The sequence below is a fragment of the Phyllostomus hastatus genome, unplaced genomic scaffold (assembly GCF_019186645.2).
Source record: "Phyllostomus hastatus isolate PE091 unplaced genomic scaffold, TTU_PhHast_1.1 phas_contig_254, whole genome shotgun sequence".
Classification (NCBI taxonomy): Eukaryota; Metazoa; Chordata; class Mammalia; order Chiroptera; family Phyllostomidae; genus Phyllostomus; species Phyllostomus hastatus.
In genome coordinates this window covers 21,877,806-21,895,712 of record NW_025333810.1, presented here as the reverse complement: position 1 = coordinate 21,895,712, position 17,907 = coordinate 21,877,806, and the positions used below count along the sequence as shown (strand labels likewise).

The 17,907-nt window shown below is 39.7% G+C and overlaps 1 pseudogene; it reads left to right on the top strand.

Moving 5' to 3' along the window:
* The first annotated feature begins 1,481 nt into the window (after positions 1-1,481).
* Positions 1,482-15,026, top strand: LOC123818072 (annotated as a pseudogene).
* The last annotated feature ends 2,881 nt before the right edge of the window (positions 15,027-17,907 follow it).

Below are 17,907 nucleotides of genomic sequence, written 5' to 3'. Positions count from 1 at the left end.
AACACAAGAGGCGGATTGCTCTTTGTAGGAGTTCTTAGAGTATGCTAAGGCAGAGTTTTAACCAGAGTAATTCTTCCCATAGTTCTCTGTAAGCAAGGTTTCTAATTTGAATGTGCAAGGGGAAGATGCTTAGAGTGCAGTGGAGATAAACCATGTTTCTGAGGTGAGTATTCTTGGGAAGAGAGAGGCATCAGATGAGCTGGGCAGACAGGCCAGTTAGACAGGCAGGAGAGAGATGTATGGGGCTGATGAACCCAGCACCCGAACTGAACCCAGGCTACCAACTGAAATCTTTCTTGAAACTAAAACTTAAAAAAATTTCCCAGTGAGGGACTAGAAAACATGGTTTCATAGGAGAGGCAGCTTTGGATTGGATATAAGGGGGAAAGGAACTGAATTCATTAAAAAAGTTATCTTTCTTGACCTCTTATGTAAACATAGGGACAAAGCAATGCTTGAAAGTCTGAAATTAGACTTCATTTGCTTGCGGAAAGCAATAGCATGCATGGGGAATATGATTAAGTGGTTGGTAATGACAAGATTTACCTTTTCCCTTCATGCCCGGATTGTGGAAGGGCAGAATCTGAAAAATCTGCAGTGAGCTAGCACAGTGGCTCAAAGTAGGTCAGAAACCAACCACAAAGACAGCTCACAGATGGAGGTCCGGACACCTCTGTCTTCTTAAACGACTAGCCCATGAGTGTGCTGTTCGAGCCTGCAGGCTGCAATAAAGCAAGAATAATATGTATTTTGATTCTTTTAATATTTTTATATGGAAACATCATGAGATGAGCCCTCAATTTTATTTTTATTTTTTATTTTTTTGCCAAAAGATGAGTGCTTACTTAGTGCTTTAATATTAGAAAGAAACATACTTAAAAACCTTTAAAATGTTAAGAATTTAGGACATTGTCTTGACTTACTGCTAAGTGAGAAACGCCTATAAAGTAAGTGGAAACTTATTTTTACATCCACATATGCATTAAGCTGAGCTACTACGTACAAGTTAGTAACAGGATAAAAGCCCCCTTGTCAGGCCCTCTTTGCCAGAACTAGCTGTACCCCATAAAGCAGGGCTGAGTCTTGTTTTACGAGCCTCTATGCTCACGACTGGAAAATTACTGGAAGCACCCTGAAGGTGCAGGGGCTCCTAGACCTTATGAAACAGGATGCACCAGACTGCAAAGACTGGACCCTGCACCCAAAGATCATACTGAAACAAGCTACAGCCTATATGAGACCAACCGAAACATCCTGCTCTACGACCACACCAATCACCTCATAAAAGCTCAAAGCCTCCACTCCTCAGTGCTGGCTCGCATCTCTGCACCTAGCCCTTCTCACTTGGGAAGTAAAATGAAAACTCTGCTCTCTGTGAATTCTTTCACAGCTTGCGTCACCAACCACCCTAACAGTTATAAGTAGGGAAATGTGCTATCCAAGACTGACATAGATCTAGGAACTATAGACACATAGTGAAAATGGAAAACTTTTCTGAGCCTCCAGAAATGCAGTTACTGAGGAAAATCATGCATCAGAGGTAGGAGGAAGGGATGGATGAACGGCCTGTGAAATTCAGTCAACCGCCCAAGGGCCCTATTTGGGTCTGCGTGGGGTCACTCTTGCTGAGCCTGATCAAGCATCCCTTAAAAGGAACAGGAAAATTTCTTATCAGGTCAGGAGAAAAAATATGTCTCAGAGTCTTTTCAAATTTAAATACAGCCCCCTGTTTGTACGATGCCCAGGAGTATCCCACATGGCACCCACAGCTCCTGTATTCTTTCTTCTCCTTTGTCAGTGACTTGGCTCAATAGTTACATTAAGTTCCAAGAATGGTGAAAATGTTCCTTACAGCCAAATCTTGTTCTCTGGGAGAAGAGACCACAGGCAGGTGGGCTCTAGGTTATAGAAGGGCTATATTTTAAGTGTTTCTTGGAATATAAATAGTTTAGTCCTTGAAATTTATTCTCATAGAAAACATGCTGTGAAGGAGATTTATTCCCTTTGCAAGTTTTTGAAAGTTTGTAGAAGCATGGTTTCAGTGACACCATTTTAATTACATTGATCTCCTTAACTGTTTTTTTGAGTATCAGTATTTTTGTTTCACAGAGTATCTACAATGATTTTCCCCATCTTGCTAACAGACCATTGCCAAGGAGGATGACCTCAAGAAATAAATATACCTACATCTATACTAACCTAAATCTATTGATCTAGATATGAAGAATTCAAGACTCTAGAAACACATACATACGCAAGGCCACGTCCAACCCCACGTTTCCGCTGCTCCTCCTTAGCAATGACAGTTTATGGGCACAATGGGACAGACACCCCCAGACACTATAAACTTTGTGCTGCGCTGCAGCTCTACAACCACGTGAAAGAAAATAACTTGATCAGCTCTCTTGTCCAGAGGTCCCATCAAGCTGGAAGTCGGAAGAGGAATTACAACATGGTACTTTATAAGAGCTATATAGCATTTAAAAATATCTTGAATTAATGATTGACATTTACAAATTAGAATTATCTTATATACAAATCCAGATGTCTGTCTTCTCTTAATAAACTGAAGGTAGGCGAGATCAGGTCACATGCTGAATGTTCTTTAATGGCTGAATGGCTATTTCACAATTACAGAATTATTTCACAACCACTGAATGGCTGCTGTGCTTTTCTGTGGCGGTAACCTCCTCAGGGTGCCACCCTCCCCACTGTGCCTCCTCATTCTACAGCAGGCAATGTTCCCCACATTTATATTAAAAGATTGTTATACTTTGAAAAGTTGGGTTTTTTTTTTTAGGAAATTAAAGAAAACTTGCAAGTGGTTATATCTACCCCCAAACATGGTTTGAGGTGGCATTAGGCCCCCATCACACCTCCAGAGCCAATGCTCTAAGCCATGAAAATGTGTTTGCTAGGGAAACACAGATCCAGCAGAAGCCTCCTGCATGTACATCTTCAAAACAGATCAGCGTCCTAAGACTTTCACATACAGAAGTTCTGGAGCCTCCCCTTTAAATGATATCTGAACAATCCGAATGAAAGTAAGTTTTCCTCTCAGACACACCCCCAGTTCTCCTGCAAGGCAAACACTACTACCGTACTCTTTCTACCTTTCTTGAAGCTTTTAAAAATTATTAAAAACAGGGTCAAGAAATTACTGGCACAACAACTCAGACATTAAAACTGTAGTTTCTATTTGTAGCTGATGTAATACTCCCTTATACATTTTTACCAGCTAGATATTAAGGAAAAACAAATTTACTCTAAACTGGGTTTTCCGGTCGACTACCCTAGTTTTAACAGTCTCTTCCAGTACCTGAGACTATTGAGTATAAGGTGATCTGTTAGCTCTCCTGCCCTTGCCCTTGGCTTCCCCAAGATGTTTTCTGAGTGTTCTCACAACTGCAAGGGAAAGTTGTCTCCCGTGTGTGTTCTCAAACTGGAGACGCTGAAATATCTCTAGCCCTCTTTACCCATGTGGCTATTGCCATCTGCTGCTGTGTGATTCTTCCCATAGGCTCCAATGGACTCATCATGTAGATATTACTAAGTGCATGTCATACACCAGGCACTTCCGCAGGCACTGGCCCGAAGTGGTATACAAAACCAAAATTCTGACTTTTAGAATGTACATTCTAGCCACACAATAAACAAATAAATAAAATAGATCATTTGACTTTTGTGAGTACAATAGAAGAGCAAAAAGTAGATAAGGGCGTGGGGGAGGGTACTATCATTAAAAGGCCAGCAAGGAAGGGCCTCTCGAGAAGGCGACGTAACAACGAAGACGTGGGGCCGCGCACCTCCACCCGTTACCGTTTGGACATCCCCGGTGCTGAAAATGGTGTTCACATCTCTAATTATTGAAAAATATTAAAGGAATATTTTGTGCCACATGAAAATCATATAAAAAGTTGAATATCAGTGTAAAGAACGTTTTCTTAAAACACAGCCATGTCCCTTAGTTCCCTTTGTGTGTGGTCTCTGGGTGCTTTCACACCACAGTTGCAAAGTTCAGTAGCTGTCACAGAGCCCTGGCCTGCACACATTGGAAATACTATCTCTTTGGCCCTTTACAGAAAAAGCTTGCTGACCTTTAAACCCAGAGGAAGCGTATTCCAGGTCTTTTTTTGAGTATCTACAGACTTCCAAGTTAGATCTTTATATAGATTTTATCCTGTTCTATTTACCTATATTAATCTAATCTAAGGTTTTGCTTTGATTTAGAACTTTCCTGATATTAATATTATGATCCATAATTTAGTTTTGGTTCATTTAACTGGTATGTCTTTGTCCATCCTAACTTTTATCCTTTCTAATTTAGGTGTTAGTGCCCTTCTGCAAAAGAGACCAGGAACTTACCTATAGTTAAACAAAGTGTGGTTAACAACTTGCTGGAATGGGGTAGCCCACACACATGAGAAACCGTGGAGTACCCTAGTAAGAGGGTGTTATAGAATTTGGGTCTGTGTTAGGTGATTTGGAAGAGGGCTCAGGGAAGTAGGGGTTGGCTAGGGATTAGATAATGTCATGAAGTATGGGAAATTTATGATTATGTCTTAAAAATCTATGAAATGCAAAGAATTAAACAAGACTAACCTATAATTGGTAAAGCCCAGCAGTCACTCATATTAACCAAATTAACCAATAACTGAGCATTTTTGTGGTTTGGGAAGTCTTGTTTTTCTTATCTGTGTTCAGAGGTGACTACAGAGTGGCTTTGTTTGCCTCAATCCAGCATGGTGACAGAGTGACTTTATGATGCTGGTGTTCTGTGCAGTTGTTAACGCTCAAGAGAAAAATACTGTGGACTGCCTGTGAGATAGACCAGATCCTCCTAGCAGTACAGAGGCCTAGATGATGGAGAAAAGAAGGTAATCAAGAATTGTTTACTTAAACTAGTCTTCAGAAATGAAGGAGAACTAGAGATGTTTCCAAAAAATCAAGGACTGAGGGAAGTCATTGCTAGCAAACCTGTCTTACAAAAAATACTAAAGAAAATCCTTCAGGCAAAAATGAAATAACATCACACAATAACTTAAATCCACATGAAGAAATAAAGAGTACCAGTAAAGGTAATTACTTAAATCTAAAAAAGTATGAAAATATTTTTCTTTTTTCTCTTGAATGATATAAAAGAAAAGTACATAAAGCAATCATAAAGCTATTTTATAACTTTAGTTAAATAATATTTAAGGATATAATATATATGACAATGATGGCATAAAGAGGGGGGAAGGAGCCAAATTAAAACAAAGTCTATTTTATTGGAATTAAATTAACATTAATCTGAAGTGGATTATTTTAAATTAAAACATATATTGCAATCTCTTAGGAACTATTGAAACAATCACTCCAAAATATTTTAAAGGAATTAAAATAATACCATAAGATCTATCTAAAGCTAAATGAGGCAGTAAAGATGACAGCTGGGGGCTGGGGGAGGTGCTAGGGGAGGAGGGGGAGGGGTTGAGCAAAAAGGAAAAAGGATTCATGGACAACAGTGTAGTGATTGTTGGGGGGAAGGGAGTATAAGGGGACTAAACAGTAATGGGAAAAAATAAAATAAAGATAAAGAAAAACATAAAAATAACAAAGGCAGTAAAGGAGGAACAATAACTAGCTGATATAAGTCCCATCATATCAATAATTATATTAATGAAAATGGATTAATAAACACTGATTAAAAATAGAGGTTGGAAAAATTATGTACACATACAAATGATACAACCATATTCGATCCATAAGGAACTTCAGTTTTAATGACACAAAGAAGCTGAAAGTAAAAGAACAGAGAAAGCCACACCTGGCAAACAGTAACCCTAAGAAAGCTGAAAAGGCTATTCCAGTATCAGGAAAAAAATACACTTTCAGCTATACCCAACAATGATAAAATGGCCAACTCAATAGAAAAATATAAAATACATAAATATATGGGTACTTGACAACATAAGCCCCAGATATATGATTTTTAAAGAAAAGACAGAATTGAAGGGATTAATAGAGATTTCAATAATAATAATTGGAGATTTCACTCTATACTCTCAATAATAAAAAGAGCAACTGGACAGGGAACCAGCAGGGATGCAGGGGACTGAATGATGCTGTAAACCAATCCGACCTAACCAATATCTTGTGACCACCTCACGCACCACACAGCAGCACACACATTCTCTGCAAGTACAGGTGGAACATTCTCCACAGCACACTGTACCTTAGGCCATAGATATTACTCCAAAAATTTAAAAAGATTGAAATCATACAAAGCACATAATAACAAATCAGCAACAAAAGGAAATTTGGGGAATTTGTGAATTACAAATTAAACAAACCTCTAAATTAAACATACCTCTAAATAACCCATTCTGTTTCTATTCACATGGAATACTCAGAAAAGGTGACTCTGGAGTGGTAGGGTGCACCCGTACATAAGTGGTCGCCTGGGGCTGGGAGTGAGACCGGGGTTTACTGCCCTGTTTCCACCCTTAAAACAACATAAGGCGGAACAGTTATTACCCAATTTTACTTACAATGTTATTTAAATAGATTAAACTATAGGGTTTGGCACAAATAAAGCCCCATTTTTACTACAAAATCATAAGCATGTGATTCTGTAACTTAACAATATCACACCCAAGCATACCATATGACATTTTAGGTGAAATGTTCCGATTAAAACTATAAATTATTACACCCATGTTATTTTCCTATCAGCCACACTCAAGCAGAATTTACTCCTGCAGGACCTTGTATTTTTCCCAAGTGATAAGGCCAACAAGCATTACAACTGGCATCTGGAGTCAAATTTTCTGAATCACAACCCAATATTCTGACATATTCGAATGTTGCTGTATTTGCAGCCAATAATTTATTCACAACTGCTTATTTTGAGATCTGAGGGTACATTTGTTAAACAGCGCTACCACCTGCTGGTAGGTTTTCCAATAATTCCCATGATAGCAAATCCCAAAATGGCAAAACAAACAAACAAAAATACGTATAGTGTAATAATAAACTGGCTATTCTTTTATCTACTACACTTTAGTTGTACTTCCTATTGTCTCCTTTATAAAGCAGCAAATGAATCTTGGGAGATTAAATGTCTAAACTTTTCATTTTTTTTCAAGAATTTATAATTACATTAATTTCCTTTACTTTCTAGAATGTGCGTATCTGGAATAATGTTTTACCAAACTTCTATGAACTTCTATACACTATGATATCAAATTTGTACCTACCAGTAATGTAAACCAGTAATCCTGTATTTTGTGTGCAACTGAAGATTCATCTGGTGAGGTTACTTAAAATGATACATTTCTAGGTGTCAAGATCAATTTTATGTGTCAACTAAAATGGTTCATGGAGTGCTGAGATAAACATTGTTTCTAGGTGTTCCTGTAAATTTGTTTCCAGATGAGATTAGCATTTGAATCAGAGGACTCAGTAGATAACCCTTGCAGAAGTGGTTGGGCATCACTAATCCATTGAGGATCTCAATAGAACAAAAGACTGGAGGAGGAAGAATTCCCTTCCCTTTTTCCTTCCTCACAAATTGAGCAGAGACGCTGCACCTCATCTTCTGTGACCCTCAGGCTCGGATTTACAGCATCAGCTGATCTGGTTCTCAGGCCTTCAGACTTGGACTAAATTACACCACGAGGTTTCCTGGTTTTCCAGCTTGCAGATGGTAGATTGGGAACCGTCAGCCTCCATAGTCACAGGAGCCAATTTCTCATAATAAATTTCCACATATATACGTACATCCTTTCCCCTTCACCTCCACTTACATACCCTATTAGTTTTGTTTCTCTGGAGAACCTCAATACACTGGATTTCTCTCCTGAATGTTCTAATTATGCCATTTCTGGGATGCAGTCGGGGAAACAGAAATGTTATTTTTAATGAGCCCCCAAGTGATTCTCATGAGCAAAGTTGTGACTTAAGCAAATGATTTATCCTGTTTTTGCTCATAGCTGGCTCTGATCTAGGTCAAAGAACCAGAGAGTCTGATCAGGTCAAAAAACTTTCTAAAACTCAGTTTTTCATAAGAGAAATATGGGAACTGCAGAAGAATCCGATCACTAGATAGTCTGTAAGAAGTTTACATTGTGGACAACCTCTTTCCAAAATTAAAACATTTGAATAGCCATAAAATTGATCTATGGAAGACAGACCCATATGTGGTAACTGAATTTTCACAGATGGGATAATTAGAAAAAGCTCGTTTTGGTATTTAGTCAGTAATGTTGTACTTCCAATTAATTATCCCATTGTACCATGAAAGAGTTGCTAAAAAAAAAAAAGAGTTAACCTTAAAAAATAAAGGGGAGAAGGGGAAAAATTGTCAATACTACTGAGTTTAGGAAAGTGAGAATTAAAGTGGTTTTGAACTAGATGTTTGTCATAATCCCTTACCCACTTGGAGCCTAACTGAACAAGTTGGAGCAGAAGGCCAATGTCTAGGAGAAACTGTTAAGAGATTCCTGGCTGTACCTGCATTAGCTTACAGCCTCCAGAGGCTGAAATCTGATTTACCACAATTAGGAAAAAATTAGTGAAAATTTAGCCTCCCTGGGGGGAGTGTTGGACAAGTACATGAAGGATGTTAGAAGGAAGTGGAGGCTAGGATTCTAGGACACACTGACCTGGGGAAAGCCATTAGGTGCCTTACAATTCTCTATCCCATCGTTAACTTGTAAAACAAATGCTGGCATCACACAAGAGGCCTCTGGCGGGTGAAACAATTTATGACTCATTAAAATAAAGACAAAAAATACAGAAGTTCTCCCTGACCAGTGTGGCTCAGTTCACTGGGCATCCTCCAGCAAAGTGAAGGGTCCTGGGTTCGGTTCCCAGTTAGGGCACATGCCTGGGTTGTGGGTCTGGTGCTAGGCCAGGGTATATATGACAGACAACCAGTCAATGTTTCTCTCCCTCTCTTTCTCTCTCCTTCCCTTCCCTGCCTTAAAAACAAAACCAAAAACCAGAAGTTCTATGAATCCTGCTCCCCACTCCTTTGTCCTCAGACTCACTAGCACTTAGTATCAGATGTAGAGCTAAACTTTCCATGTGGTAAACAGGGAGACTGGTCAGAAATGGGCTGCTTAGGACTGAGTTAGCTGGTCAGGGATTGGCTTTGCCAGCTCTCGATTAAGAGTTTTTGATTTGCAGACATGCCTTCATCTGGTCTTTAAGTCCTCTTCCTCATCCTCCATTATGGTTAAACATCTCCAGCTGTTGATGTATGGCTGCAAAGGTAGCTTTCAGTCTAGCCAGATTTAACCTATGAAAGAATGTGAAACCGGATCTGATTGTCTCACACACCAGCTGGCAGTCCAATCATTATTCTGTTGACTGAAGGACTCCACTGAACTGCTCTAGGCAAAGTGACAACCGAGAGTAGTCTACTTGGAACCTGACTGTGTTCCAACTGGAACATCAAACTGCTGTCCAAATGGGAGTGGTTCCTTGGGTGCATAACACCAAACTCAGGGAGTTACTTTTATTGATTGGTCCCAAATACTAAAATTAAAAAACAATATCTCTATTTGGACCACAGAAGAAAAAAATATCAATCTTTTATTCCATATTCCTGCCAAACACATTAAGTACCTGAATTTAGAAATAATAGGCACTTCCAGTCAAGATGGAGGTATAGGTTACAACTAGACTACAAAACAAATACTACCCAGAGTCATCAGAAAATCAGAAAAGCTGTATGGAAGTCCGACAACCAAGGAATTAAAGAAGTCATGTTAATCCAGATGAATAGGAAGGGCAGAGATGTGGAGACGCAGAATGGGCAGCCCCACACCCACATATGGTGGATAAAAACTGTGACAGATACCTCCGAGTGAGGGATCCCAGCCCCACATGAGATTACCCAGCCCTGGGTTCCAGTGCCAGGAAGGTAAGTCCCCATAACTTTGGGCTGTAAAAATCAGTGGGGGTGGGGGCAGTGGAAGAAACTGCAGGATTCTCAGGAGTTTTCTCCTAAAGGGCCCACAATAGACTCAGGACTTAGGCACTCACTCCCCCTGGGCTTCAGCATCAGGGCAGCAGCTGGAAGGACACCAGCAGCATACAGGAAGAAATTGAAGTGTTCATCACCAGGGCAAGTTCCTCCCAGACAAAACTCCAGAGGCCAGACAGTGGGAGTGTCCCCTTTTTAAGCCCTCCCCCACACAGAACTACAGAGAAGCCATACCAGACCCATCAACCTGGCTCACATGGGTTGCCCTACCCTAGTGATACCTGAAAGCTCCACTCCATCCAACCTACTGGTGAGCTTTTCTACAATAGGCCACACTATTAAGACAGGGAGTCAAAGCAGCTCTACCCAATATATAGAAGCAAACATAGGGAGTCTGCCAAAATGAGGAGACAAAGAAATATGGCCCAAATGAAAGAATAGAACAAAACTCCAGAAAAAAGAACTAAACAATGAATAGAATGAATCTATCAGATACAGAGTTTAAAACACTGGTTATTAGGATGCTCAAGGAACTCATTGGGTACTTCAACAGTATGAAAAAGACCCAGGCAGAAGTGAAGCTTACACTAAGTGAGATAAAGAAAAATCTACAGGGAACCAACAATGGAGTGGATGAAGCTGAGAATCACATTAATGATTTGCAACACAAGGGAGAAAAAACAACCAATCAGGACAGCAGGAAGGAAAAAGAAGCCCCCCCAAAACCACGGATAGGCTAAGGAGCCTCTGGGACAACTTCCAATGTACCAACATTCAAATCATAGAGGTGCCAGAGAAAGAAGAGAAGGAGCAAGAAATTGTAAATTTATTTGAAAAAATAATGAAAGAAAACACCCATTATTTGGTAAAGGAATAGACATACAAATCCAGGAAGCACAGAGCCCCAAACAACATGGACCCAATGAGGACCACATCCAGACACATAATCAAAATGCCAAAGGTTAAAGATAAAGAGAAAATCTTAAAAGCAGCAAGAGAAAAGCAGATAGTTACCTCTAAAGCAGTTCCGATAAGACTGTCAGCTGATTTCTCAAAAGAAACTTTGCAGGGTAGAAGGGACTGGTAAGAAGTATTCAAAGTGATGAAAAGCAAGGACCTGCAAACTAGATTACTCTATCCAGCAAAGCTATCATTTAGAATGGAAGGGCAGATAAAGCACTTCCCAAATAAGGTAAAGCTAAAGGAGTTCATCATCACTAAACCATTATTATATGAAATGTTAAAGGCACTTATTTTTTTTAAAGATTTCATTTATGTATTTTTAGAGAGGGGAAGGAAGGGAGAAGGAGGGGGAGAGAAACATCAATGTGTGGTTGCCTCTCATATGGCCCTCACTGGGGGCCTGGTCTGCAACCCAGGCATGTGCCCTGACTGGGAATCGAACCAGTGACCCTTTGGTTTGCAGCTGCATTCAATCCACTGAGCTATGCCAGTCAGGGCAAGGCACTTATTTAAGAAAAAGAAGATAAAAACTATGAACTTTAAAATGGCAATAAATTCACAGCTGTCAACAACTGAATCTAAAAAACAAACTAAGCAAACTAGCAGATCAGAAACAGAATCATAGATGTGGAGATCATTTGGAGGGTTATCAGCTGGGACTGAGAAAGAGGAGAATGGGGAGAAAGGTGCAGGGATTAAGAAGCACAAATTGGTAGGTACAGAATAGACAGGGGGATGTTAAGAGCAGTATAGGAAATGGAGAAGCCTAAGAACTTACATGCATGACCATGGACATGAACTAAGGGTGGGAATTGCCAGAGGGAATGGGGGATGTCTGGTGGAGGGAGGCAAGAGGAGAACCTTGGGAACACTGTTAATAGCATAATCAATAAAATATATTAAAATAGGAATAACAGGCAGGCATTTCTAATTTTATAGTGAAAAATAACACTTTTATATTGGTTGCCTGCTTACAAATCCTTCCACAGATCTCTATCACCCTGAGTAGCAATAAATTTGACCAAACCAGGAACCTAGGAATCTGAAATCTTGTTAATTCTTCTGTTTTCTCTCTCACTTCCAAAGACATTCTATTTTTCAAATTCTCTATTTTTATTTACTAAATAATTTTGGATCTTCTTAGTTCCCTCTATCCTTAGTGCCATCTAGTAGCCTAAATTCATCATATTTGACCAGGATTACTAAAACAGCCTAAGAAATCTTGAATTTAATCTTGCCCCTCTCCAGTTAATCTTGTATTCTGATATCATAGCCATCTTTCTAGATCACAACATATTGATCGTATTTTATGCTTTGACTAAAATTCCTCAAATCATTACGAGTTCCCTTAGGAGCTTCCTAGTTTAAGTATGCTCTACAGCCCTGCAGCATCAGCACACAGGATATTAGAAATGCATGAAAGTAAGCTCTGCTCTAAACCTAATGAATAAGTCTATGCTTTGTAATTAGAGTCATAATTGGTTTGAATGCACATTAATGTTTAAGAACCACTGCATTAGCATAAAATCCGAACTCCTTTATGTGGCCCTTCACAAGGCCCTTCATGAAGTAGTCTCTCTTACCTTTCCTGAAACTTCTCTTAACAATTGCCATCCATCCAACCTATAAAGGTGCTCTGAGGTCTCTTCCAACTAGATTTTCAAATGTCTGTACTTTTCCTGAATCCTCTTTTTCATAAAATACCCAACTCCTTTCTTGTTGATCACCATTCATTCTGTAATTATTCTCCCAAGAAACCTTCCCTGGTAGACTGAGACAGGTGTTTCAATGAGGCACTACAGTGACACTCTCTACTTCCTCACGATAGAACTTCTCTCACTATTGTAATGGCCACATCCTCCAGAACACTATAAGCACTCTGGAAATAGAAAGCTAGTTTAATGTGTTTGTTGTTGTATACCAAGCACACACACACAAAAGCACATATTAAACATACAGTAGATATTTGTTCAGTAAATGTAGGCAAAAAAGATAGCTGGTATCTTAGTTGGGTTTTTTTCCCCTGGCCAAGCTATGTAGAAATACACATGGTCTGTATGGAAAAAGTCCAGCCATTATTAACATAGTGAGAACAGTTTGTGTTATATTGATATAAGTTGGCAGCCAAGGAGAGTGGACTGGAATGCACATGTGTGAACAATGATGACTTCACTGTACTAGTCAGTGGGGGTGGTAGACACCATTGGGTGAGCATGTGTATTGTGTGGCCATCACATTCAAAATGACTGAGTGAGTAGAGCAATGAATCTGCATCAAATTTTGCATTAAGCTTGAACATTCCTGCATGGAAACTATTTGGGTAATTCAGAAGGCCGCCGATATGGGCTATGGTGATTGGCAGCTTCATCACAATAATGTACCCACACATGCATCATGTCTCATGCAGAGTTCTTTTGTGAAACATCAAATCACTCTCATGACTCAGCCCCCATAGAGCCCAGATTGGGTGCCCTGTGACTTCTGGCTTTTCCCAATACTAAAATCACCTTTGAAAGAGCAGAGATTTCAGACTGTCATGAAATTCAGGAAAATATGATGGGGCCACTCATGGCAACTGCAGGAACTGTGTGAGGTCCCAAGTTGCTTACCTTGAAGGGGACAGAGGTGTCATTGTCCTATGTACAGTGTTTCTTGTATCTTGTATCTTCTTCAATAAATGTCTCTATTTTTCATCTTACATGGCTGGATACCTTGTGGACAGACCTAGTATATATATTTTAATTCCATAAAACCTAATTCTGGAGACCTAGGTGGAATGTGGTAGAATGATGTACTCAGTCACTTGAGTGCTGTTAGGGGAGGGAAGACAATCAGAAGGCAGAATTTCAGAAAGATAACTCCAAAGCCCAGTGAACCATCTAGGAAGTTATTAATCTGAAAGTGAGTTGTCAACATGGGAGATTTAGGTACGTGTCAGTGAGGGAGACACTTAGTAAAGCGAATGAGAGCAAGATGGTTTGAAGTGGGACATACATTATGGGAAAATTCACCGAGTCAAAGAATAGCCTGTAAAGATAAGTCTGCAACTTTAGGAATAAATAATTCATGAAATAAAGACCCAGCTATTTAGATTGTTATGATTTTTTGTTATTTTTTCAAGGATATTTTTCTTCCCTCTCTCATTTCTTTCATCTATAAATAATTTCTACTACTTAATGCACAGGAGGATTTTACCCTCCAAGGGATGGCATTTGCATTTTAAAAATGCTGTTATACTCTATATAGCTGCAATGTGGATACCTGGAGATCAGTGACAGTAAACCAAGTAATTATAAAAGCCTGGACAGAGATTATGGCAGCGAAGTTGGAGAGGACAGGATACAGTTGAGTGATATTAAAGAGACAGGGTTGATGAAATGGATTATGAACTGAACTGTAACCTCACTGGCTGTCTTTTTAGTACCTTAATATCTCATTATATCCAATACATTGCTGAAAAAATTGTAAAAATAACGTTCTCTTCATAGGCCGGTGCTCCACAAGGAGGACATAGTCAGTTATAGCATGAAGATGGTGAAGCCCAGTGGCAAAAAGCCAGGTAAGTTGTAGTCCAGCATCTCTTAGGCTCTCCTGGAGCAGGAGATGAATTTGTGTCTGAAGGCTGAGCTTGAGGGAGCTGAATAGGACAGCAGCCAAGGAAATTGAAGTTGATGGAGGTCAGAAAGTTATTACGACTTTGTTCTCATTCCTCAACTGAAATGTTTCCAGAAAACCAAGTCTGGTAAGTAAGTACTTGGGTTGCAGAAAAAGTTCAGGGGGAAGCACATTGTCTCTAATTCTCAGAGGAGAATTCTGCCTAAGCCAACTAAAAAAGCTACACAAAAAACATAAGCAAAAGTGTCCCAGAAACCACACTCTGGCAGCTGTGCACATGTGATCAGGGACTACTTGGTCTCCCCAAGAGAAACTGTGGGCAAAAGAATCCCAGTGAATCTGGATGCCACCCAGCTCACAAAGGCTTATTTGAATAAAGCACCACAGAACATGTGAAACGTGAGGCTGAAACTTTTTCTGGTTTAAGAAGCTTGTTGTCAAGCTTGTTAATTTTAAATTCCTGGAGTTTTAGTTGTAAACAAAAAATGAATAAATAAAATACCATTCACCAAAAAATTTTTTTAATAAAGTAAATGTCATCATCTAATTTCAAAGACATTCTAGAAATAAAAGGAGCTTTTTGCAGGATAATGGATACAGTCCCAACAAACTAAAGCACAGCCAACCTACAAAGGCTCTTCCAGAACATACCACAGAGGTCAGGTTACCCAAAACTACTTATTACCTAAGACAGAGAATTGCAAATATTTTGATTAGAGTTTACATCATTTTACTTTATTGTTTTTACACTGTCAGGAAAATGTCAGTAGAGAGATCTTATTAACGCCTCCTTAATACCTCCTTAATACCATGTACATTCAGCACAGATCAAAAGCTAACTTTGGGTACAAGGACAAAGCCCTAAAGTAAGGTGACTTTAAACCTACCCTAAAACAAATTAAAACCAAGTCCTAAAATATCAGCGAGGAGGAAATAATTTGAAGATTGACTTTATAAGTAAGAGGTGTTTGAGAAACACCCTGGACTTTCCAGAGAGTCTAACAAAGCATAATTTCACACCCACACAAGTCCAATGTGATTAATTAGTAATTTGACTGTCTGGTAAAAGAAAAAGTAATCCAGAGTTTTTACAATTTTTTTTAATAATGAGCAACATGAAGAAATATTAGACATACAAACACTAAAACACTGTGATATGTAGTAAAGTGAAAAGCAGTCAGTAAAAATCAACCCTAAAGTGCCCAAGATGGTGAATTCAGCAGACAAAAATTTAACACAGATATTATAAATATGTTCAAAGAACTAAAGGAAAACCATTACAATGGATGAATATATATGGAATCTGAGCTGAAAAAGTATAAAAACTAGCAAGGCAAATTCTACTCTGTTCATGAATAATTAAACATGACAGGAATTTCACTTCCTCCAGAAGTAGAAAACTCAACAAAATATATTAAACAACTGATTACAGACATTATGCAAGAGACAGAAAATAACTCTCATCCCTTAGAGAAGGGAAACAAAGCAAGTTACGCACTGCTTTGTTATTGCCAGAGAGCACTGCACAGAGGGATTTGTCACATCACAGAGAGGGGAAACCCCATCGAGGCCTGCTATTTTTTATGAGAATTCAGGGAGACAACACAACTAGAATTTGTGGCATAGAGGGGGAAAGTAAGCAGCAGAGTGAGACAACTTTAGAGACCTGCAGAATGGTCCCTTCCAATATTTGGCTGAGTACTAATCTATACATGTATGATATAAACTATCTAAGCTCAGGAGAGAAAAATCACAGAGACCAGTAGGTCTAACAATTCCTACAGCTCACAAGGGCCTAGAGGCAGTGTATGATGCCACCAGCCAGAGTGTAAAGACTCTGTGATACATTGGATAGAATCCACCAATGGGTATCAACTTATTGGTGGGACTATGATGATCTAGGCTTATGCTAAATAAATAATCTAAAAAACAAGCCTCAAAAGTCTAAAATTCATATGAAACCAGGAGAATGAGAGAGAAAGAGGGAGAGAGAGACACTCTATGTCCTAGCATGATCAGGGACCACACCTGGGTCAGACAGTGGCAGGCTTCAGCCAGTGTGACCATGAGAGACTTCTGAATTTTTGTGCCTGGAGAACCAGAGAGTGACTTGGTACTGTTGGGGGGGTGGTGCACAGAGAGACTTTTTAAATGGGGAGCTGAATGGTGCTGTGCAGGGACTGGGTGCTCAGCTGTGCTACCAGCAAAGGCACAAGACTGAAAATGCAGTTTGCTCCCACTGAGTACAGCCAGGCAGGGAGATCAGAAAGTTGCACAGCAAAGGGATTTCAGGGCCCCAACCCACCACAGCTAGCAAGCTGGGGCCTGTGCAAAACAGAGAGTTTGGGACTGTGTCTACTGCTAGGGCAGTGGGCTGGGAATTAAATGCGTGAGAGTTGAGTGCCTGAGATTATTCACAGCCAGGCAGAACCCCCTCCCCTGCACAGTTCAAACCTCTGGGAAGGGAAGGACATACCCAAGCCCCCACCTTTTGCAGGATTGCAAGCACCACATCCAACAGGGAAACTCTACAGAATAGTCAGGACAGGCTCAAGAAACCCCTGCAGGGTACATAACCACAGAAGGAAGAGAGGAAGAGCAACTTCAAAAGGTGAACTTCTCTCAGGGAGACAAAAATACTCTGGTTCCTAGAGCCCTATTCCACTGAGGCCATCAGGGCTGGGAGATCAGAAATCGGTGCAGCAAAGGGGAATCAGGGCCCTGCCCAGCCTCAGCTCTCACACAGAGCTGCCACCAGGACCAAACAGGAAAGAGCTGACCTACTTATATAGATTGGCCCCTCCCTTGAAACAAACAGGTAGTTTATTAGAAACTGTACATTACTGGAAATAAGCTGGAACAGACCAAGACAGGTGGCACAGGGGCAGGGGAACACACCCACAATTTTTCTAGAAGACTGAACAGTATCTCCGAGGGGAGACCCAGAGGTCCCACCCTCCCAATCAAAATAGAAGCACACCGCCCTTGGGGCAGGTGAAGGCGGTACATTCAGTGCTGCCAGAAGCTGGATGACCCAGCTCTGGACCTTGAGCTGATAAAAAGCCAGAGGAGGATCCAGGAGACAGAAGGCAAACAAACTGCTGAGATGAACTCCATCTTGCTCTTCTTCAGTATTTACATTATTTTTTTCTCTCAAATAGTCTTTAAACATTTTTCTTTTTCTTCAATTGTATTTCAACTAATTCACTATTTTTGTCTTTTATTTTTTATTCTTTTAATTTATATTTTTATTATTTTATTTTATTTTATTTCAAATCTCACATTATTCCCTTCACTTGTCTTATTCCATTTTGCCTTCTTCCTTCCCTTTCTTATTTTCATTTAAAATTTTA